General features: G+C 40.2%; 1 long non-coding RNA gene across 3 annotated transcripts in view; it reads left to right on the top strand.

Moving 5' to 3' along the window:
* The first annotated feature begins 1,396 nt into the window (after positions 1-1,396).
* LOC125320503 overlaps positions 1,397-25,376 on the top strand; it is a 78,262-nt gene continuing 54,282 nt past the window's right edge. For all 3 annotated transcript variants that reach the window (XR_007201131.1, XR_007201132.1, XR_007201133.1), the window contains exon 1: positions 1,397-1,556. This is a non-coding gene — a long non-coding RNA (uncharacterized LOC125320503). The remainder of the gene's footprint in view (positions 1,557-25,376) is intronic.

Raw genomic sequence — 25,376 nt, 5'->3', positions numbered from 1 at the left:
GGAGATTTAAATGGCTGCAGGGTGTGAGAGAGACCAAAGCAGTAGCAAAAAGGGCAGGCAAACAGGACATAGCATGATAGAGGATGTGGTGAGGCAGTTTGCACTGCAGTTCACTCAGGCAGGGCATGTGGGAGGACACAGTCCTCTTCACAGCTCCTGAGGTGAATTCACATGGTTGTTTTCTTCTACCAGCTGGGACAGACTCAGCAATGGTTTCCACATGGTCAAAAGCCATCTCTAGAAACAGTGTGATGACCCACACAGAGCACCATCAGAATCATGGGGCTTTCCAGGTCTCTGTCTGCAGGGAGTGCTTGAGCCTGGCCTTGGTACCAGAGAGCAGCAGAGATGACACCTGTATGTGGTGTGACCAGGTGGATGATGTGCTCAGGCTGGTGGCAGAGCTTAAAGAGGAAGACAAGAGTCTGAAGATTATCAAGGAATGTGAGAGAAATCAGCCAGTGCAGACCCTTCCATCCCTGAGAAAAATGCAGAGGATGGAGGCTCAGGAACAGTCAGAAGAATCTGAACTTCTTGCCATCAGGAAGACATAAGGGACCTAAAAGATGGGTGGGAATGGAAGCAGGTCACTGCTCCAGGATGTAGGAGAACCCCTCCATTGCCTTCCCAAGTGCCTTCATTCAGAGTAGTAGGTATGAGGACCTGGAACTCAAGGGTCAGGCAAATGATAGTGGAGATAGTGAAGGTCTATCTATGTGGGTGCACTAGAATCCAAATGCAGGAAGCAGGATCTTACAGGCTTGATGTCTCCCACCTGCAGTTGCATCAAGAACTCAGAGACCTCAGACACACAGTATTCAAGATCCTGGGAAAAAATTATTTCCAAAACCAAAGTTCATTGACTGAAGATGACAGAGAATGAGCAGTTCAATCATTCAGCAAGTCTTTTGTGACCACGGTGCAAACTTGATAAATCAGGAATTAAAGTGAAAATTACCAACTGAAAATGAAGTTGGATGTACCTGGGGAGGAGGTACATCTGAAGCAGGGAATAACATTTCTCTCATCAATCAAGAAGATGAACAAAAGCTTGAGCATCATCATCAATCTGGACTAGCCAGGCATGGTTCAATTGATTAGAATTTTTCCTCTTTGTAGCTCTACCAACAATCATACTCAGTAACATTATGGGATCAAACATTTTGGAGTTTTAGAATCAAAAAGTGTGTTAGAGAAGTGAATGAAGTTCTCTTAAAGCCAGAATAAAATTCAGCAAATGGTTTAAGCTAAAGAAAGGCAATGTGGGAATTTGGGGAGTAAAAGAAAAAAAGCATCACAAATACTGAAGCATATGCTGTCATACTTAAAAAAAAAAAAAAAAAGGAGGAATATTGGAAGGAATGGGTTAAAAGTAGAAAACTGGTAGGAGGATTGAAAATATGGTCCAGTGACCTTGCAGCTGGAAATAACCCTTGATAAATCTGTGTGAAGAGCAGACTGGTGATTCTCTAGCAAGGACCAAGTTTAATGGTGTCTGCGTCTCTGCTTGTGCATCCCTTCCCGACTGCTGCTTCGGGGATCCCCCAGTTATCAAGGTAACAGAAATAAGTTTAATCTTTGTGTTTCAGCCATGGGTTTGTGGTTCTCCCAGCTGCCTTCCTGTGCCAACTCAGAATCACCAGAGAAGAAAGGCTCTGTTATTCATACTGCACTTCAAACCAAATCTCTGATCTGTTTTGAGTTTGTTCTGGCACAGACATGCTTACTGATGTTTACTAGTTGCTGAAATGAGGACTGATACTCTAAAGGAATGTTTCAAGATTATGAGGTGGTAATTACTGCTACATCTTCTCTGGCTTTACAAAGAAGAACCTCAAAATGTCTTATGAGTAATGTAATGTAAGTTCAAACTGATTATTAAAACCTAGTTGATCCTCTAAGGCCCCCAAGAACAGAGAAAAACACTGCCTCTGATACTGGAAGACAGGTATTAGTACAGAATGTTGAGATGCATTTTACTGTGGCAGTTTGGTTTTACTGTAGCAAACAAAATCTTTTTTTAATACATTTTATGTTTTGTGTTTACTAGTTTAATACCTGCCTTTCTAAAGCTGGCTTATCCCCTGAGGTATTCAACCTAGGCTAGGTCCTCACAATGTGGGCTAAAAATTCCTGGAAAAAAGTCCCTCGATGCTGCAGTTATTTAGACAGTGGGGTTTTTTTCTTGACTCAGTATGAACATGCTTTTTTGAGGCACTATTTATTTTTTTGCCAAACCAGACTTTATTTATTTCTATTCTTCAAGAAATGAAACTTTTCCCATTAATACATATGACCTGTTTTTGGGGGTGGGTTCTGGGTTCATTTTTCGGTTGTGGTTTAATTTTTTTTCCTGTTGCTGTTTATAGAATTACCTTTTACAGATGGTTATCATAAGGAGTTTTCAATGGTGCAATATCAGGAAAGCTTTTGACTGATAACACCTTTTAAAAGATTTTTACTGGCCATTTCATTGAGGCAATTGAAGTTGATAGTAAAGTTTATTGGTGGTATTATATTGGTGGAAATGCTGGAAGCTTGTCCAAAGTTTCCTTTATTTCTTGTATGGTTTATAGCTGATGTTTAGATGCACTAAAAGGTCATCATCATCGTGAATTTGGTTTTTTGAAGCAGCTTCTTAGAATGGACTCATTTTCATATCTTGTAGTTTTGTTTTGTTTTGAGGTTTTTGTTTTGTTTTTTGTTGTTTTGGTTTTTGATTTGGTTTGTTGTTTTTTGAGGTGTTTTTCCAGGCACTGTTTTTATTTCATGTAATGGCCACAGGTACCTTTAGGCTGTAGGTCTGGATATATTGTGGAGACTTCAGCTTCTGTGCTGACATTTGACCAGTACAGTTTCCTCTTTTGTCTTCTCAATTTTCAAAGTGTTTTTTGATGTGTTTTTCACAAATGAGACTTTTGAATTTAGCAACACATAGATCACAGCTAAATACCGAATATAATATTTTTAGGGATTATTTACTTTAAAAGCTTTGTATCAAATGATTCGTCCAAATCCAGGTGCTTTTTCAACTTCCAACAAGTTAAGAAGGTTTTTTTAATCTCAAGATGTAAGAGAAAGTACATTAGTCCCAGAATACCCATTATAAGTAGTCACAGCTATCAAGTAACTCCACTGATGCTAAGAGGAATTTTGTTATGTCACTCAAGCAGGCAAATTTAGATGCCTTATTCAAAACAATAAAGATTTGAGGGGCACATTCTCTAATACTTAATTTTAAAACAACTTCGTTAAAAAAACAGAGACAGGAAAGATAAGAGGATCTTTTTGCTCCATGTGATTTTTTCTGCTGAGATTGTAATAATATTGCCTAAAAGTACAGCTTGGGATTGGAGACTCTGAAGCCCCATGGGGCTGGCTTGCACTCTTTGAATGATACAAAGAATATTGATGACTTTTTCACCTCTACAGTATGTTTTAAAGAAGGAAAGCATGTGGGTGTAGATTTATCTATATGACTAACTCCTTGCTGCAGGGAACACTTTCAGTTTCAGGATATATTTCTCGTGGTAAGTTTAAGACTTACTTATTAGCAGCATCATTCTCTGTTAATATTACACCAAAACAAGTTATAGAACAACTGTTACGGTATATTTTGTCACTCAAGCAGGCAAGTTTAGATGCCTTATTCAAAACAGCAAGGATCTGGGGGGGAACATTTTCTTAATATAAATATCAGCAGCTTCCCTTTTGCCAGAATAAACAAACTCAAACTACTGTCGATTGTTTTTTCCCTCAGAGGACCCAGAAGGCTGAATGGCAATTAATATAAAAGCTCCCCAGAGTGCTCCCTGTGAATGGGGCTCTCCAAATACAGACCAGCACAAAACTTGTCTGTTGGGGAAGATGAAACAGGAAAGCCTTATAAATATGATTGCCTTACAAAAGATTTTGGGAATATGAAAACTACAGGCAACATCGAAATGAAAGCCACTTTTGAAATACCAAATCTTAGTTACTGAACAACTGGAAAACAATGGTATGGCCAACTGAAGGTAATCCCCTCTTGATGGAACAATACCCTCTGCTTGCAGGCAGGTCCAAGGGTCAGAGCGGACCCTACTAGCTCAGCAGAAGGGGTCCAAAGAGTAGTTTTTAGAAGTTAAGATGTAACACTCTATGGTAATATAAGAACTCTTATAGGCTGTATGGAAATGCTATAGGATTTGTATCTTGTATTAGATTGGTTAGTGACAATTAGAATATTCAGTACAGAAGATGATTTATTGTATTGTAACCAATACGTCACCATTCCATTCCATTCCACTCTTACACACTCTTACTACTTCTTCTTCACTCTCTTTCCTCTCGCTCTCTCTCTCTCTTACCCGCTTACTCTCTTGCTCTCTTGGGCCTGCTCAGAGCTGCCAGCTACAGCTCTAAGCAGTGCCCCTATACCCACGCCCTTTGCAATAAACCGCATGTTCCAAGATCTGACTATAGCAATCTCTCGTCACCGTCCCCGTCGCCGTCCGTCTCCGACCGTCTACGCCCGGTCCAGACTGACCCCTCAGCTCCCTACAGTCTGGCGCCCATCGTGATTGCCGAACCCACACCCAGCACCTGCAGTCTGGCGCACAACGTGATTGAACGCCCGGTTCAGCTTTCTCCATCTGTGGGAGACTTCTCCATGGACGGTAACTAAAAGACCAGTTATAGCCACCTAGAACGTGTCGTGAGCATGGCATACCGTTGCTGCGCATCGTAAAAGCCAGAGCTCTATAATTCTGCTGAGGCACCCCTCGAGCACGGGGATTACCTGGAGCTCTTGGAGGGAATTGCCTGGCAGTCCTCGAGCACGGGCGGCCACTGCTGCGCAGCGGCTCCCTGGAGCTCTTTGAGGAGGTCTGCCGTATCACCCCTCGAGCACAGACACGCTGCTAAGCAGTGCCGACCGGAGCTCTACAGAGGGACCCTGCCGCGCGCCCCGAGCACAGGCGAGTAGTGCTCAGCACCGCCCGCACGGGAGCTCTCAGTGTCGACCCACCTGTGAGGTCCTGAGCACGGAAAGCCGTTGCCAAGCGACGCCTAAAACCGGAGCTCTGAGAAAGGACCCAAAAGCAGCGTCCTGAGTGCTGAGTGGAGTGCCTGGCCAGCCCCCCATGACGGACCTCTGACTAAGGACACTGCTCCTGCGACATCATCTAAGTGAGTATCATACTGGTCTAAAAATGGGACAAATTCACTCTGCCCACGACAGAGATCTCTATAAGCAACTTAAGCATTTACTTATAAGCTCTGGTTCAAGACAATTACCTAAACAGGAGCTAAAAAACCTCTTAGAATGGACTCTGATTAATTTCCCAAATGCTGACCGTTCAGCAGTCTACACCAGAGACTTTTGGGACTCAGTGGGAATCAAATTATTTAATGCCATATCACGCTGGGACAAGAGTACCGCAGAACTCATCCCGGCTTGTGCAGCGTTAATGGAACTATTCGCCGCGCCCCCCCCACCGCCGCGCAGCTCCGCCCTGCCTCCTCGCCCGCCGCCGCCTCAATCGGCCGTGCCAGAGTCACGGAGCCAGTCCCCCGCGGCCCCACCGCCTCCTCGCCCGCCGCCGCCTCAATCGGCCGTGCCGGAGTCACAGAGCCAGTCCCCTGCGGCCCCCGCCGCCTCCTCGCCCGCCGCCACCAAGATCGGCTGCGCCACTCCCGAGCTCTGCCGTGCCATCACCGCCCCTGCCGGGTCCCATCCCTGCGCCGCAGCCACCCCCACCGGGGTTCCCCAACACCATGCAGCCGTATCCCTCCGCCGCCCAGCCGTATCCCTCCGCGCAGCGCAGCCTCGCCTCAGAAGCCGCGAGCAGGGGGGGAACAGAGGGCAACGATGCAGCTCCAGTGGCAGGGGAGACGGAGAGCCCCTCTGCCGGAGCTGATGCTTTAAATCTAACACAAGTAAACCCAGAAAAGCAGCCAGATTTGTTTGCAATGAGCCCCAGAGTCCCGCCAGCAAGCGACGGGGATCTTGCAACCCAGAAAGAGAAAACGAGTTCTGAGAGTTTGTCAGCGCTACCTTCTGAATCAAAAAATCCTCCAAAGTGCTCAGATTATTCTCAATTAACAGATTGCCATGAAATAAGACCCCAAATCTATAAAGATGAAAGTCTTAGTCTATTAACTAAGCCTGTGATAGCTAGCCAACAGCCTGACAGTCCTAAAACGTGGGTTCCCATCCCCACTCTCGAAATTAAAGAACTAAGAAGGGCTGTAAGATACAGTGGCATTTGCTCACCATATCTTAAACAACTGCTAAAAAGTACCCTAAAAGGAACACATCAAACTTTAAAACGCATTTTAAATCAACAGAAAAGGGGAAAAGCCCAGGCTACACCTCAAAGAAGGTTGAATAAAGCCTTGTATGTTTTTAATTTCTTGAACAGTTCTGCAGAAGAGCCTGACACGCTCATTTTCAGACATTTCTTAAACAACAAAAAAGCAAAACTGAAAGAGCACCCCCCAGTTTTAATTAAGAATTTAGCATCAGGAAAAATAGAAAGACCATATGATCTTATAATGTGGGGAAAGGGATTTGCATGTCTCTCCACAGGTGAAGGAACCAAGTGGATTCCAGCAAAGAACGTGAAGCTGTACCACACATCAAAGCCCGCTGTCAGTTCCACTTCAGCCAGTGACCCCGCGAGTGGAAGCTGAGAAGCGACACCCAAATGTGAACTCGGCAGAACCACTGAGAGAAGATCGTCTGCCAGAAACGGCTCAAGAAAAGAATGGAGTTTTAGTATTATTTGTGTAGATGCATGTTGCTTTTAACCTTTTGGTTTTGTTTTTGCAGTGAAGCTTTACCTGTAAATCAACCAAAGACAAATGTCTGAGTTGCTTTAGCCAAATCTGCAGGCTCCGATACCATCTGTCTATCTGACACAAGCCCTGACAAACCTTTCTCAACTTATTGAGTGCCTTTTCCAGAAGGTTTTGGTAATGTTACTCTTGATAAATATTAGCCATATGATAATCATCACATTTCTCCAACTCCCAGCCATAGACACCAAACTTACATTGATTATCTTTTATTAGCACATGGGCATGGCTGTGAAGATTTTGAAGGATTATGCTGTATGAACTTATCCGATCATTCTGTTTCCCTTCACAAACAGTTACAAAACCTAAGGGACCTAGCTAACCAAATTACAACAGATGACCCGTCTTGACTAGACAGTTTGTTCGATGGTTGGAGCTTTGCACCTTGGCTAAGGGAACTCTGTAAAATAGGCTTGATTATTCTAGTAGTAATAATTATAGTTTTAGTAGCAGTACCTTGTATACTTCAGTGTGTGCAAAAAATGACGAGTAGGACTATGTCTAATATCTTATTTGTTCATCAGAACGGGGCAGATGTTAGGGAAGATGAAACAGGAAAGCCTTATAAATATGATTGCCTGACAAAAGATTTTGGGAATATGAAAACTACAGGCAACATCGAAATGAAAGCCACTTTTGAAATACCAAATCTTAGTTACTGAACAACTGGAAAACAATGGTATGGCCAACTGAAGGTAATCCCCTCTTGATGGAACAATACCCTCTGCTTGCAAGCAGGTCCAAGGGTCAGAGCGGACCCTACTAGCTCAGCAGAAGGGGTCCAAAGAGTAGTTTTTAGAAGTTAAGATGTAACACTCTATGGTAATATAAGAACTCTTATAGGCTGTATGGAAATGCTATAGGATTTGTATCTTGTATTAGATTGGTTAGTGACAATTAGAATATTCAGTACAGAAGATGATTTATTGTATTGTAACCAATACGTCACCATTCCATTCCATTCCATTCCACTCTTCCACACTCTTACTACTTCTTCTTCACTCTCATTCCTCTCGCTCTCTCTCTCTCTTACCCGCTTACTCTCTTGCTCTCTTGGGCCTGCTCAGAGCTGCCAGCTGCAGCTCTGAGCAGTGCCCCTATACCCACGCCCTTTGCAATAAACCGCATGTCCCAAGATCTGCTTATAGAGATCTCGCCACTGTCTTCGTCTACGCCCGGTCCAGACTGAACCCCAAAGCTCCTTACACCTGTCTCTGAGGACACTCTCTGTTAGGTAACAAAAACACTTGGGGTACTGAGGGTCTGGCAATATTGTGGACAGAAAGTTTTCTTTGCCTGCATTTTCATTCCTGCACAACTCTGCAGTTCTGACAAAGAAATAATATCTGGTACTGACTTGTAAATCAGAACAGAAAAGTGATCTATGCTGAAAACAAGCTTTCAGAGAGGGTGTATCATCAAAGCAGGCATTTCATTTCACCATTCACGGAACCACATAAACACAAAATGGGTAAGGTTGGAAGGCACGACAGAGAGTTATCTGGTCCAACCTCTCTGCTCAAGCAGGGTCATCCTAAAGCACATGGCACAGGATTGTGAATATCTCCAATGAGGGAGACTCAACACCCTCTCTGGGCAACCTGTTCCAGTGTGCCATCATCCACACAGTAAAGTTCTTCCTCATATTCAGGTGGAACATCTGTTCAGAAATATCAGTTTCTGCCTGTTGTACCTTGTCCCATTGCTTGGCACCACTGAGAAGAGCCTGGCTCCATCCCCTTGACCTCAGTGCTGGGGAAGGTTATGGAGCAGATCATCTGGAGTGTGATCATGCAGCACACACACAGGACAGCAAAGGGATCTGGCCTAGCCAGCATAGATTTAGAAAAGGCAGGTCCTGCTTCACCAACCTGATCTCCTTTTATGACCAACTGACCCACCTTGAGGATGAGGGAAAGTCTGTGGATGTGTACTTAAGCAAAGCATTTGATACTGTCTCCCATGGCATTTTCCTGGAAAAGCTGGCAGCCCATGACTTGGATAAGTGCACCCTTTAATTGACAAGGGTGGTCAGTCAAAGGTTGAACTTGATGATCTTAAAGGTCCTTTCCAACCTCAGTATTTCTGTGATTCTGTGACACCCTCCTTCTAGATACTTAAAAATATTGATAAGGTCCCCTCCCAGTTGTCTCTTCTTGAGGCTGAATAGGCCCAGCTCCCTCAGCCTTTCCTCATAAGAGAGATGCTCCAGTCCCTCAATCATCTTTGTCACCCTCTGCTGGACCAGCTCCAGGAGCTCCATGTCTGTCTTGTGCTGAGGTACCCAGAACTGGACACAGCACTCCAAATGCAGCATTACCAGGGCTGAGTAGAGAGGCAGGATCACCTCCCTCAACCTGCTGGCAATGCTCTTCCTAAGGCACCCCAGGATGTCATTGGCCTTGGTCACCAAGGCACTGCTGGCTCATGGAGAGCTTGTTGTCCAGCAGGACCCCCAGCTCCTCCACAGAGCTGCTTTCCAGCAGGTCACCCCCAGCCTGTGCTGGTTCCTGGGGCTGTTCCTCCCCAGGTGCAGGACCCTGCATTCGCCTTTTTTGAACCCTCATTTCTGACTGAAGAATGGCACCAAGGTCTCTCTCTTCAGCTAGCATAACAATCAGGAACTGAAGTGAACAAAACTGCACATATAATCAGCACTTTGCTGAAAATTATTTCATTGTCTTTGATTGCTTTAACTAAAATAATTCCTCTTTCTCACACATATCAGCTTTTAGTGATAAATATATTTTTAGTGATTTGTAAAATCATTATTTAATGTAATTTCTGATATTTGAGAAGGAATTTCCTAAGAAGACTAATTTTCTGATTGTCTTTTTTAAAAAAAGGTGAAAAAGAAATACCTAACCTTTTACAAGACATATTGAAAAAAATTAATATCTATTCCTTTAGAACTGAGAGTCTCCAAGCTATTATTTTTTCCCCAAGGTCAAGGTTTTTGTTATTCTTACCAAAAGTAGTGGAGAATATAGAAACAGAAAAAAAAAAAAAATTCACAGAGCACCTCTCTCTATCATTTGGTTTATGTTACCTGACTGAAAAATACATAATCATAATACCAAAATTAATACTAATAATAATACTACTAACAATAACAACAACAATAATAATAATAATAATAAATGAAAGCAAATTAAAAAGAGGTTAAAAATTAAAATTACTCTTGTATTTTAAAAAAATTAGTACAAATATTAAAATCTGTTCTGCTTCAAATAGCACAAAATTGCAAAACAATTTCTACTTTCAAGTTTCTACATGGCAGTTAATTTTTTCCTTTTTCAATCAACTCTTTCATTTAAGCACTAGGAAGTAAATTTCAGGGAATAGTCTGTAATAAATGGGCAGCTAAGGAAAACAGATATATTAAGATACAGCAAAGTTCTACCATCTGGTAACTGATCCCCAAATAAAATATCATGCACAAATGTCACTACTGTTGTTTTACATTGAGGATCTTGGGGGTTTTAGGCAATTTCACTGAAGCAAAAGCTTTCAGAGAGTACTTTAGCTCTAGACCTTATCCAGATCAGATAGAACCTCTGAAAATAGTCTGTGCATCATGCAAATATTGTACTTTATTGCTTTCTTTTCACTACAATATTTTTGGGGTGTGAGGGGGATGGGTAGTGGTGTTGCTATATTTAACAAGTTATCCAGATATCTAATTCCATACCTGCAATTGACTTGATAGTCTCATTTGTTGTAAGATGCCGCAACTGACTAAACTTATGTTACCTAGACCACAACCACCTAAACTTAAGCATAAGACTTGGCAAGTGTTTCTATCTTCATGTACTTGAGTAAAGAACACTATAACATTTACTAAGGTTTTTGTTGATGAGAAAGGTGACACCATGTACCTGTATGTGAAAGGAAGGAAGTTTGTATGATAATTTTGGGAGGTTTAAACATGTCTGTACATTTCCAGCAGCAAGTTTTACTGTAGGAAGGAATTCCTCTTTCATTGTCTCAAATTCTGTGGTATGGAAAACATTTATTTCTTTTCTTTTTTTTTAATCTTCATTAAAAAGACATTTATGCTCCCAGCAATAGTAATGAAAAATAGAAAGAAAAAAAGACAGGACTTATTTGCAGTGTCCTTTTCTGCTCTTTGCTTGTGGAAAGGGTACATTGTATAACAATGCACACGCTAAATGATAAATTGTTCAGCAAATAAACACTGCCCTCTGTGGGAGAAAAAGGTCCCTCATCTGCTACAACTTTCTACAAGTTTTTCAAAGTGACACCATATATAGTGTCAAAATATTATCCCTGGCATGCTTATAAGAAGAAATGAGCATTCTTTTAGTGTAAAACTTCTGGCCTCATCTAAAACTATATGGCAAAATTAATTATGGGTAATATCAGGAAGCAAAAGACAAAAAGGATAAAGGACTTTCTTTGATTTAAAAGGTATGTTCTAAGAGAAGATTACACTGCAGCTCCAGCAACATAACCCTCTTATTTCCAGCCATGGCAAAATGGAAATTTTCTGAATGTTAACTTTTCCTGAATCTCAGCAAGACAGGGATTTTACACTAATTTTTTGTCTTCCCTTTTATCCCCACTACCCAAAGAAGAAATTTCTATAGTGATCTACACTGCAATATATTGGTGTCAGCTCTGATACACTCTTCTCACCAAGAAAAGCACAACAGAAGAAGGAAAATTTAGCAAGACATAACAAGAGCCAGCAAGCTAACTCCTCGGTGCTCTAGAGGCCATAGGCTGTTTTTAGCAACAGCCAGAGAATCTGAAATTACCAATCTCCCTGTGTTCTAAACTAGTTTCAGTATGCATTGTTTTTCAGTAGAAAGAAGGTAATCATACAGTTTTTCTACCCATATTCTATGACAAGACACACACTTAAGGTTGAATCAAGGAAAAATATTTCTTACCACTGTGTAGCATGTGCTTTGGTTTGCAGAAGGCAAGGTCATGGCCTTGCTGTCTCCACCATTCTTGCCTTCAACCCACCTGAAACAATAGGGGCAATAGGTCAAAAGAGCATGCAGAGGTCCTGAAATGTCTCAGAGGGAATGTCATGTATTAATGCCATATGGCACCACTGCCCTGTTCACCAGGGAATGTCAGTCAGCAGGAATCTGAAGGCATATTTGCAAATAACTGTTACATTTTTACTGCCATTCAGGTGATACAGAACGTTTTTAAAAAAGTCAGCAAAGCCTGCCCACATATTTTAGGTGTATATCTACATGAATCTTATATGATGGTTATGAAGCATGATACGTTTATAACTAAGAAAGCTGACAGAAAGGACAGGCACAGGCAGACTAGCATGAAAGAAAGTATGCTTCAGACCTTCACAGCACTTGTGAGCCCAAATCAGGAGCCCTTCATCCAGTTTTATGTCCCCAGGAAACAGAAAGACACTGCTACACTGAAGTGAGTCTAGCAGAGGGTTCCCTAAGGCAGCCAGGGCTGGTAGCACACAACAAACAAGGTGGGACTGAACAGTATAACTGACCTGCATAAGGCAGCTGCTGAGGAATCTAAATATTAACTTCAACTACCTAATATATGGTGAGTTACAGAGAAAATTGGCCACACACTTTTTGGAGGTACAGAACAGAAGGATAAAGAGCAACAAGCACAAGTTATAGCACAAGAAATAAGGGGCTATAGGTAAATAGATACAAGGAACTAACTCTTCAGGGTAAACAAAGACTGGAGCTGAACATAAAGGCTGTGGGATCTCCATCATGGGAGACACTGAAAAACTTAATTGAGGTTCTCCTCAGTCTAAATCAGTCCATTACTGCGAATCACCATTGACATTCCTGAAAAAAATGGCCCAAGTAAGAAAAGGTCTTTCTGAAACTGCACAATTAAAAAAATAATGTGTTTACAGTACAAAGAAATTTCCACAAGAAGATGGTATTCCTGAAAAACTACAGCTTCTTTGACCTCCTAGGTTAAATAACATGATCTCCTGGTCTCCTTTTCTTAATTACATACTTTTGCCATTTTGCACAAGATGCAGAACCAGTGTTTCAGATAGTTTTCAAATAACACCATTTGGATGTGTTTGCTCCTAATGTTACAAAAAGTGCATTTCCATGAGAAGGAGCTTTAAAGTAAGGTCTTAGAAGTTTTCCAGATTAATAAAAGGTCTCCTGACAGCTTGCTTCTTTCCAAGCATGTTTTCTCACAAGTGTTAGTAGTATTCATTTTAGCAGCACACTACTGTAGACTACTCTTCCCATGCATCAGGTTGCGCTTTCCAAGACAAAAGTGTGTGAACAAGCCATACAGTGCATAAACACTGAATCTGTGCAAAAAACCACCAGACACACCAAACACATGCTGTAGAAACATCCTTAAGTTAAAGGACAAAATTCCTTCTGCTCTGGAAACTATGTGTTTGAATTTTCTTTGTTATAGCTTTTTATGGCTTAAATATTATAAATAAAATAATTTTTTTGGGTTTTTTTAAAGAAATGAAATTAAATGAAATGAATAATTTTTTTTTTTTTTTAAACCAGGCAGCTAGCCAAAATTTTAATATTAAGTTCACTTACTTTTCTTCTGGATCTTTGTGACCTGGACATGGGCGTAATGACAGCTGTTAAGGAAATTTTCCTGTCTGGCAGTCACTCTCCCACCACCTGAGCTGGGACCAAGGCCCTTTCCCAGCTACACCCCCCACACTCATGCAGTCACACCAGGTTTCCTTATTGCATTGACCCCAGGTTTCCCAGCCCAGAGCAAGAACCTCTTGATGAATTAACTAAATAACAAAATAACAGCTCGAGCTGGTGCCTCTGAGGAGGGACTCAGAACAAAGGAACTCCTGGGCTTTTATCCCCTCACCAGTCTGAGTGTGGGAAGGTCTGGGATCATCAGCTCCTGCCGTGTCTCAGTGTCCGGTCCCCTGGCTGGGCCACAGGTCCCTGGGCCCTTGTTGTGCCAAGGGTCAGCTCTTCACAGCCTCTTTGCCAGAGCTCAACCTGCAGCTCCCACTGCAGCTGCACCAAAAGCTACCTCAGTGAATGTGCTCCTCAACAGTAATCTTCTTTTTCTTCCCCAAAGGATGAAACTCTGCATTGCTCATCACCAGAGAGGTTCACAGAGAAATTAGTTAGGAACTTCCCAACTAAATTAATAAATTACACTATTAGACTTCAGGAGAAAAATCACCGTATTACCTGGCTTGCTGCAATTGAACCAGAATTTAGCAGACTGTATAGTTTCCTGCTCAACTGGAACAAATTTTAGTTCTCTGATTTATGTCTGAAAGGGTAGAAAGCTACAAATTTAATGAGAAATTATAGGTCCAGTCCTCTTGTCAGTAAGAGTCCTCTTATTGGTAAGTCATCTTGTCTTTTTTATGTCAAATTTTGTATCTCAATTAAGTCAAGAAAGTAGTTTCTTTCTTCATGGATTCCCTCAGCTGATTACACTAAAAAAGACCTCCTATCTCAAGAGTCAGGAGGTAATCTAAGGGAGGATTTCTCTATGAATCTCTTCTGGAAGTGTTCTTCTGGTCCTAGTTATACTTATGTAGAAAAGCTGTGACATAGCATTTGTAGTTGTTGGTATGTTTTCTTAAGCTCCTCTGTAAGCGACAGGGTTGATCAGTGGACTGCACAAGATGTGAAACAACCGCCAAAGGCAGCTCCTGTGGGTTGTGTGGTGTTATGTCTCTCACTCTGCTAGAGGATAAACTGTTTCAATACAGGTTTTCCTATTTTAAGATAAATATTGCACAAAAATCTAGTCTAGAAGAATAGAATGGTCAACAATAAAAATACCAGACTGTGTGTTTGCACAGCTTTATGTCTAAAAAATTTCAGCTATTCCCTTCACTTCTACTGAGAGCTGCATAGCTAATAAGTCCTTATCATGCATCTCTAATCTAGGGAAAATTATTACTTTAGAAATTGTATGGCATGGCATCTTTCAGAGGATGTCAAATTGCTAAAGATTCAGCAAAACATTAAAAGGGTTGTTCCATATTTTTTCAGTGTGGATGTAAAACTGTTCATCACAGAGGTTTACAAAGCATTTCAGGAGATTCTTTGAGTTTGCTATCAATACTTATCATCCCTGAGAACTGCCCCCTGTCTTTACTACTTTGCTAAGTGAATGAGGCAAAAAAGGGGGCAACCTCACGTAGAGGGAGTTTAAGTTCTTGTTGCCATGGTAACACTGCTGCATGTTAGGAAGCTTTTCTGAATATTTTGACTTCTTTTATATCCCTGCCTATGCTCAATAGATCTTTAGTGCTCACACATTTAATTCACCTGACAAAAGCTTTTTTCTTTTTAATAAAGCCCTGCTGCTATTATTATTATTACTATTGCTGTTGTTGTCATTTTATTGTTGTTGGTGGTGGTTTTGTTACTGTTGATATTAATACTAATATTATTATCTAGTTCAAAATCTTTCCTTGCCCAGAGGGAGACATCTTCTATGTCAGCAAAAGCTTCATGGTAACTTCCTTCCCCATCTTGGGCAGGAGCAACAGGGTCCCAACAGGTTTTAATCCTTACCATTTTCTTGCAACTATCCTGCATTTTCACAGTTTTTCCTCTTGCACCCATGATGGCTCATATATAAGAAAGATTTGGACAAAAAGAAAGACCAGGAGTATCTACACAGTCACAGGCCAATGCTCGGGAAGGCTTCAGGGCTCAGAGTCAGGTGTTGTAAATACTGAGGGCAGTTTCCCCAAGTAATCCTGACACATCCACTTATACTTTGTGTCTCAATTTCCTCCTGGGTCACCCGGAAGTGAGAGCTGGTCTAAGCAAGTACAGTGACAAGTACCGCTTCACTTTTAGCAATTACAACCATCCTGTGGGATAATATGCACATCTTTAACCTGGACCCAGCCAAAACTTAGGACTTCTGCAGTGTAACAGTTCATAATCCATTCAGAGATCTTCAGCAGTCAGAACCAAAACCTAAGAACACCAAATTTTAACTTTTTAAAGCATGCACATTTGAAATACCCCAGATTTCAGGAATTATTTTTTCCACTAAGTGAGTAGAGTTGTACCAACAGTGTAACATCTGTCTCTGTAAACTCTCTGTGCCACATTTTTTTCATCTTTAAAACAGAGATCATGCTTCTTCTGCATCCCTGACGTATGTTGAGATGTCTGGACAGGCAGTGCCAGAGGAAAGAAATCAAGACAAGGTTAATGAGGAGAAGGACTTCTTTTATTTAACAAATTCAAGTGGTTTCAAAATAGCAGATATGCTACTAAAAGCCTTTATTTAAATCCCTTACAGAATTATTAGCATTTCTTATGAATGCATATAACTTTAGCTCTTTCCCTTTTTGGCACAATTCTCATTATTGAAATACTCCTGAAACATAAAGTAGCATATATGTACCATCATTGTTCTGGTATTTTGAATTTGGTGTCATTCTTCTGTTCATTGTTTGTTTACAAACAACCATGGAAACAAAAGTCTCCAATGCCCAATAAAAGTCCTAACCATAAACATCCTCAAAAAACCATTTTCATAGAGAAGTAAACACCAGGATTTTAAAAGCATTAAATCATTGGAGCGAAAATGTAAGCATCTACTTAGAGCTCCAGTATTGTAGTAGCCTGTAAGTTGAGCAGAGTAATGCTTTGTGCCATGACAAAAGGAGAAGAGGGTAGCTGTGTTTCTGCTGAAAAAGTAATTTCAGCCCTGCAAAGATTTACTGATCATACTGCTTGTCACTGCTCCAAGAGGTCTAGACAGATATCACTGTTTTATTTTAAATGTAAATGAATAAATAAATATTGACATAAACACCTTTATATCATTTTCTAGTGTTCTTTTCTAATATAACAGGTGTCTTGTTTTCTTCTTAAACTGCAGCAGAGACCTCAGAAACCCTCAATAATGACTTGGCAATCTCAGGATTATCTAAGTTATTCAGAGACATCAGTAAATACAGTACTGCTCAGCCTGCACTGCATATGATTGTCTTTCCTGCTATTGCAGGCTCAGTCTCTATATTCAAATTCAACATTAGTTAGAAACCATTTCAGATCCCTTCTGTGCATCCTACAATAGACACAGCCCCAGCACTCTCAAAAAAGATCAGTGCTGCCATCCTCTGTTCTGTATCATCTGTTTATTCAAAGAGGCAGGCACTGGGAAGGCTCCTTACAGTAACAGGGCAACCTGGTCCTGAGCACAGTGAAGAACAAAAGAGAGTTCACATTCTGTTTGATTAATTAACTCCCAAATGACACACAAATGACAGAACAATAGCTTACAAGGAAGAAAAGATGGGGATATTGTAATTGATGTTTAGAGCTCTCTTTACCTCATGTTTAATTTACACTTTTCATCACTGCAGTCTCTGGCCAGGGCAAATCAGTAGTCTAATTACTTTCTGCTCATTAATATAATTCTAAAATTATCAAAGATCCCTGGTAATAGCACTGTTGCTCTTTTTTGTTTTGTTTTGTCTTAGGAGGGGATGTTGCTTTTTTGTCTTGCAGATGGATCAGTGATATTGAATGATATTGAATTTCAATGATATTGAAATTCCATTTCTATGATAAGAGCAGCTGGGGGTTTGCAAGTGGTACTGCAATTATATGACAAAACACACTGATCATAAAACTAATGTACACTTACCCCACCTTTAAATTAATTCAAATGCAGTTTATTTGTCTATGCAACAGTTAATTTTATAAGTAACACATCATCTCCCTATGCCATTCTAATGTAATCTGATAACCTCTCCTCCTAAACAACACAAAAAGTCCAAGTAAGCATTGTATTGGGTGTTCCTGCTGATCTAAATGAAAATAAAGCATGTCTGTGCATAAGATCATGGGACAGTGCTGATGATCTATCTACGCACAAAGCTAATGTAAAGAATTGGCAATATAAGGTGATGATTCACAGTTCTGTTCTAGAGGCAGTTTGTTCAGTGTCTTCATCAGTGATGGGGATATAGGGACTAGAAACACACAAATTGGCTGATGACACCAAACTGTGAGGTGTTGACTCTCCCAAGAGACCTTCCAGGATATCTAGCTAGATTGGAGCATTAAGCAATCACCAGTGGCATGAAATTTAGCAAGACCAAATGTGGGATTCTGCACTTTAGGTGGGCTAACTCTGGACACAAGTACAAACTGGGAGAGTGGCTGGAGATCAGCCCTGCAGAACAGGATCTGGGGTGCTGGTTGGCAGCAGGATCACTGTGAGCCAGCAGTGTGCCTGGGGCAGCCAAGAGGGCAAACTGCATCCTGGGAGGCATCAAACACAGCACAGCCAGGCAGTCAGAGAGAAGATTATCCTGCTGTATTCAGCACTGGTGTGGCCTGAGTTGACTGTTGTGTCTGTGCTGGGTCACTCCGTTTGAGAAGGATGTGCTGGCCCTTGATTGTATCCAGAGGAGGGCACCAAAGCTGAGGAAAGGGCTGGGTACTGTGTCCTGTAAGGAGTGGCTGAGGACCATGGACTGGTCTCATTTGCAGAAATGGAGGCTGAGGCTGACCTCACTGCTCTCCACAGATTCCTGAGGAAGGGGAGTAGAGAGGGAGGTGCTGAGATCTTTCCTCTAGGATCCAGTAATAGGGCATGTAGAAATGGATCAAAGCTGTATCAGGGGTAGTTTGTAATGGACATTACTGAAAGGGTGATCAAACACTGGAAGAGACTATCTAGAGAGGTGGTCAAAGCCCTATCTATGTCTGTTGGTGTTCAAGAGACATTTGGTCAATGCCCTTAATACCATGCTTTAACTTTTGGTTGACTCTGACTGGACAGTTGTAATGGATGATTATTGCAGGCCCCTTCCAACTTGAATATTTCATTTGTGGTGACTTGACCCTGGATGGATCCCAAGCCCACAAAAGCCATGCTATTACTCCCCTCCCCAGCTGGACAGGAGAGAGGAAAATAAAACAAAAAGTTATGAGTTGAGATAAAGACAGTGAGACAGTGAGAGATCATTCACCAATTACTGTCCAGGACAAAATAGACTCAACTTAGGGAAATTAGTTGAATTTATTACCAATCAAAACCAAAGCAGGATAATGAGAAGTAAAACAAATCTTTAAAATACCTCTCTCCACTCATCCCTACTTCCCAGGCTTAACTTTATTCATGATTCCCTACCTCCTCCCTCCAGCAGGACAGAGAGATAGGGACGAGGGATTATGGTCAATTCATCTCAGGTTGTTTCAACTGCTACTACTTCCTCAAGGGGAGGACTCCTTCCCCTGCTCCAGCATGCTCCCTACAGTCTTCCATCAACTTCCCAATGTTAGTCCTTCCGTGTGTTACAGTTCTTCATGAGCTGCTCCAGTGTGGGTCCCTTTCTATGGATGCAGTCCTTCAGGAACAGGCTGCTCCAGCATAGGTCCCCCATGGGTCACAAGCCCTACCAGTAAATCTGCTCCAGTGTGGGCTTCCCAGAGGTCAAAGCCTTCTTTCAGGCATCCACTGTGATCTTCCATGGGCCACAGGTGGATCTTTTCTTCACTATGGACCCCCATGGGCTGCAGGGTCACATTCTGCCTCACCATGGTCTGCACCACGGGCTTAAGGGGAATCTCAGCACTGGCACCTGAAGCACCTCCTCCCCGCCTTCTTCACTGGCATTGGTGTCTGCAGAGCTGTTCTTCCCACATATTCTCACTATTCTCTTCTGTGAGTGCCATTACTTCTGCACAGTAGCATATTTTTTTTCCTTCTCTAATATGTTACCTTAGACTAGCTACCACAGTTGCTGATGAATTTGATCTTGGCCAGCAATGACTTCAGCTTGGAGCCAGCTGGCCTTGACTCTGTGGGACATGGGGGAACCTTCCGGCAGCTTCCCACAGAAACCATCTCTGTAGCCCACTCTCCCACTGCCAGAATCTTGTCATGAGACACTACTGTCAATACACTATTCCATTCTCTTCTCTTCTCTTCCTCTTCCCTTCCTCTTCTCTTCATTACACCTCTTCATTACTGTAACCTCTCTTAAGGGTGTGACATGAGTGCAGAATGTATTTGTCTTATATAACATTGATAACACAGCTGTTCTAGTAAAAAACACAGTTTGGTAAACCTGAATGCAGATCAGATTTTTTAGTAGTCAATGTTCTTCCTGAACTTCCCTACTTGACACACATTTAGGTCCTTTATAGCACAGTTGTCACACTAGGAAAGTTTTTTAAACACCTGCATCTGTGATCCTAAGACATTCTCAACCACTGAGGAAATTACACGATCTGCATCTGAAGTTTCAATGCTCCCATTTTATTAGCAAGGAGACTTTCTTCTTCTTTTGTGTTCCTAGAAAAGGATATGTAGATACCTTGGTGCCTTTTCAAGGCCAAGCAGAAACAGTCCAAGTTAGACAAAAGCTTCATGAAATTTTATTAATAAGTAAAACCTCTCTGTTTCTTTTATGTTATCAATATCACACCAGAGAAAAATCTGCAAAGCTGCAGCTGAGACTTCTACATCACAGAATCAACTCCTAGTGCAAAAACTTACATTTCTTTTAAAGAAAGTGCTCACTGGCTTCTTTATACATTTTCACCTGTAATGTTGAATTAGGGAGAAAAGATATTCATTCTAAAGATTTCTTATTACAGTTAGTCCCAATGCAAAGGTACAGTGCATAGCACAGGAGGGCTATACTCTATCTGAAGCTTAACTGATAAAAAATTAAGTCATAAAGAGAACTAGAAGGACTAGAAAGACTAGAAGGACTAGACAGACTAAGACTCCTTTTAGCACTCCAGAGTTTAAATTGTTCAGAGTGATCAGTGAAGAATCATCCTCTTCCTATACAGAATTTTGATATGTTGATTTGAGATCTGAAGGTCCTTGAAACTAGCATTGACATGATGAACTTTCACTGGAAAAATGCAGACTTGGCTATTGTAAGAAATCTCCTCTGATAAAGGAAAATATTATGCCTTCTAGCTTTATAGATTATCTACTCAGGCTAGAGCATTCATTGAGTTGTCCAAGAGGTTGCCTATAAATGTCTTTTTTTGCAGAATGGCATATAATCAATTAACTTCTGGTTACAAGACTCTTCTCATCTGCCTCTGTTACTCCATATCCCTATGGTAAACCAAAAATTTCACAACTATCCATTCATTAACAGGTGTCCTAAGAGAAGAGTGTGACTGCAAAAGAAGCATCAGTGCTTCCTGCTTCCTTTGCTTAAAATTATTGTGCTACCTGTTTCTTTTGCTGAAAACAATTATGCTTCATTTTCTCCTGTACTTGAACTTCATTCTGCATCATTTTTTATTCTGATGGATATTTTTCTCTTGCCTACAGGCTAGAAAATATCTTTCTTAATTACTCTGTGTGACCTTGATCCAGAATTTTATTACCAAATTAATAGATTTACTAAATTAATAATTACTAAATTACTAACTTGATTGCTAACCACTTTTGTTCCATAAGAATGTGGAGGAAAGCCCTTAAATTGACTTATTTTTTATAGTCATGAATTTTATAACAGCAGTTTTAAAATTGCACTCACAGAAGGAATATGTTTATGAATGTCAACAATCTTCCTAAACAGTTGCCCTACTTTTCATACAAAAGTACTCAGAATATTTCCACAGATCATGCAAAAGTCCTGTTTAACCACTTGTCAAGGACTTTATTACACTGAGAACAAGTTTTACAACAATGTTTAAGAGCTGCCTCAAATCTTCATCCATGGTATTAGGGAAGAGCTGGTACTGTCAGCAATGTACCCTGACATCTCACTGATACTTAGAGAGCATTTTAGTGCCACATTTTAAAAAGTGCTTGAAGATATGCAGGTAGGCATGGTGTGGGATTTTCACTACATGACCGTATGTCTTTGAAATCAAGGGTCAAGATACACCCACACTCCGCTGGGCTGGAAAACTCTCTAGATACCTCCTTGCCATTGTTAATGTTATAATTTAAATTGTTATGTTGCATTTAAATTCTGACTCCCTGACAACTGAAGAGGAGCCATTATTGTCAATTTTTGAATTTCAGATTAAATTGTAAAAATTAATGGGAATTACATCTTCCTTGCCTTATCTGAATATCTCTGTCTGTGGGCAAAAATCAAATGTGATCCTTCAGAATATGGTATATATCATTTTTCTTATTGCAGGGCTGAGGAGCTCAGCCATATGAGAGTGCTTCTATGCTTTTACCACCAGACAGAGTAGGACACAGCTCATGCCTTGAAGATAATCAAATTAGGCAAACCAGATGATAATGCTTTAATATCAAGTCTGAAGTAGGATTATAGTTTCACGGAGAAGGAAAGGAAAGGCCACAGTATTTTTGTAAGGTGATAGCAGAGACCTGGGACTAATATATCAGTTTCTTCAGAATATCAGACCAATGCTTTAGCCGTAAACAAAAGATAGAGAATGTCCGAGGAACAGTATCTTTTTACCACAGCACAGAATTTTAAAATTTATTTCTTTATTTTTAAATCTGTCTTGAGCTTCTGTCTTTGATTTACTCAGGTAAAATGAAAGGAGAAAATTAGGAAGTTGGAAGTCTTGAGCAAAATATCCACCTAGATGTCAGGACTGAATACTCCCTTTCGCAATCTTCAGTGTTAAACTCAGTTATTCTTATCACCTCTAATTCCTAAGGAAGGTATCTGAATAATGCCTTATTGAGATTTTTAGGTGTACTTAAGGAGAATCTAACCAGATTTGGCTAGATTAACTTTTTTTACTTATAGAACTCTTCAGCACCATGGAAAAACTGTTGAGAAACAGTTCCTGTTTGTTCCTTCAGAGTCTTTAGTTAACAAAGCAAAAGGACAGTGAAAAAGAACATTTGAGAAGACCAGAATGAAAAATAAGCAATCTATCTATATTTATCTGTAGTAAAATACAGACAGCTTCATAATCACTGAAGCATGCCCATAGACACATAAGAGCCATCAAAAGCTCAGTGCTTCAAACTTGAGGGCGGAGACTAAACTGTAAAATTCAGCCACTTGCTAAGACTTTATGAAAACAGACCTGTGGTTCAGCCTTATAGCTGTCTTCTTCACTATTGCACAGCTGAAGGCATAAAAATACACTCAGCTTGGAGCAGAAAAGGACGATGTGCACTGAAAAGCCAGTGAGGTTCCCTCCAGCTGTAGTGAAGCACAGAGGTTCCTTTGAAGTGAACCTGTCTGTTAATGCCTAGACTTGGCTTAATAAAGAATTTGCAGAACTTATCATTAAGAACAATCTATTCTTAACAGCTCTTCAATCATTTAGAAATGTACTCGATATTTCAGAAAAACAACAGCAGTATGCTAGTCTGTGACAATCAGTGAGTAAAACTGGCTATTATTAATGAATCTAATTTCACCGTTTGGGGGGTGGGTAAATGCCTATGTTACTGGGTGGGTAAATGCAGATTTTACCTCACATATGTGAGAATGATATATATCATACCTGAGGCAGAAGAGCCGTGGAGCTAGAGTTTTATTCCCTCTCACCTACCTCAAAAGCAAGCCAGCAGAAAGTTCTTAACATTTCCAGATGTGACACCTAAGTTTTATTCAGCTCTTTTTTTCTCCAGTTTTAGAAAACCCCATGTTACATGATTTATAACACTCACATTAATAAATCCTAAGACAAATCTGGATCTAGAGTTATTAAAAAGAAATGTTTGGGGTTTTTTTGAAGAAAATGTCCCATCAGTTTTTATGCAAATTAATAAGCATTACTGAAACTGTTCGGTCCTCACCAAGGACAGTCATCATTTACCTTCCACTGTTCTAAGAACAGTTTAAATTTGACTAAAAAAACCCACTAACTTTCTTTTTTAATTATAAATATACATTATGCTTAGTTGCATTCCCACTCAAAACTGAATAAAATGGGAGGAGAAAATGAAACACTCAACCAAATTATTATTAGAGCACTGAGCTTACCAGTGCACTTAGCTCTTCCAAACAAAAAACAAAAACTGCCTTAAAACCAACTGCTGATGGGCAGAAACATCTTTTACAAACAGAAGCCATGGTCCCATCATGAGAGGCACGCAGGTAGATCACACCGGCTGTGGATGTTCAACTGACTTCAAGGGAGCCACATGTGACAGTAACTGCTACAGTAGTTACTTTGAAATTCAGTACCAAATTTTTATCTGAAAAGACACATCTACTGGTTTCATCTTGAAAGGACAGCTCTTTCTGACAAGATCTATGGAGAGAAATCAGTTATTTCTTTTGTTGACTCTGCAACATTAGTGAATTATTAAATGCTCCAGGAAATTAAATATGTTAATTTAAACTACAATTAAGAACATAAATAAAGCAAGTTATGTTTTGCAAGTGAAAATAAATTCTTAGGTTAAGAGTCCTTATTTCCCAGCTTCTAAGGAAATGTTATCAACAAAGCAAAGCAAATAACAAAACCTTAGTTATTTTCTAAACACTTGCAACTGTGCCTTCAAAGGGAGCTAAATTACATTGCCATTAAATTTTAAGGACTCTTCCTTAAGGAAGGAAAAGATCTGTAGTTCCTTTAGCTGGAGTTTTGCCAATTCTTAATGTGATTACAGTACTAAATGCAGGGGGGAAAATAATTTTAAAGAAATGCAATGCATTAAAGTTTATAGGAAACACTAAAAGGATATGTACAAAAAATTTTGTTGATTATTTGCACACATATCTGAAATGAATAGTTATCAACATAAGTCTTCCTTTGGAACTAAATAAAGGTTTAATAAATGTGCATATTTGTATTTTTAAAGATGAAGTCATGTGGCAAACCTGCATAAGCTGATAAAAGTCTTGGGGTTTTGTGAACTCTGAAAAATGAAACAGTAAGTATTTCTTCCAATTAAATGCTGAAGCCTGCTTCAGCACTGATTATTTCTGTCACACACTGGGAAATCATAAAAAATGAAGAAGTATTGGTTACGAAAGTTCTAGAAAAGGAAAATGAAAAGAGGCATAAATTTTAAAGAAATGTTTACTTGTGAAACAAACTTCAGAAGTGCCTTAAAGAATCTGAGTTTGCTTTTTAAGTTTTCACTTAATATTTTTCTGTGAAAAGAATATAAGAAACTTCAAAGGAAATATATCTTAGTAAATTTAGAGTGAGTTAAGTTCTTGCATATGACATTCACATTTATGTTGGTATATACCAATATACATTGGTATATTTTATGCATAGGGCTGGGGAAGATATACAAACAAGTATATAGAAGAAACAAGTATCAACTCCCATAGTGCTCAGCAATTGCTGTATCACTGAAACTGTAGTAAAACAGCTCAAGCGGCAAGAAGCAAACCAATCATCTGTTTCCTGTAAATATACAGAAGTACCTGCTGCGTAAAAATTTTTTTTGAAAGTCTGAGGAAGAGGGAAGAAAGGTGGATTTCAGAACAAGGATATGTAAAAAAACTTATAAAAGGTCTAGAGATCATGGAAAGTTCAGGAGAATAAGAAAATCAAGGCTGCAGGATGAAAAAAGTACAATAAATATTTTCATGTCCTTTAGAGTAGAAAGGACAGAATTTAATAAAAATGGATGTGTGATGGTTCAATATAAAT

Source organism: Corvus hawaiiensis, chromosome Z (genome assembly GCF_020740725.1).
Source record: "Corvus hawaiiensis isolate bCorHaw1 chromosome Z, bCorHaw1.pri.cur, whole genome shotgun sequence".
Taxonomy (NCBI): Eukaryota; Metazoa; Chordata; class Aves; order Passeriformes; family Corvidae; genus Corvus; species Corvus hawaiiensis.
The sequence above is the reverse complement of the archived record's forward strand: the minus strand, read 5'-3'. Positions and strand labels throughout refer to the sequence as shown.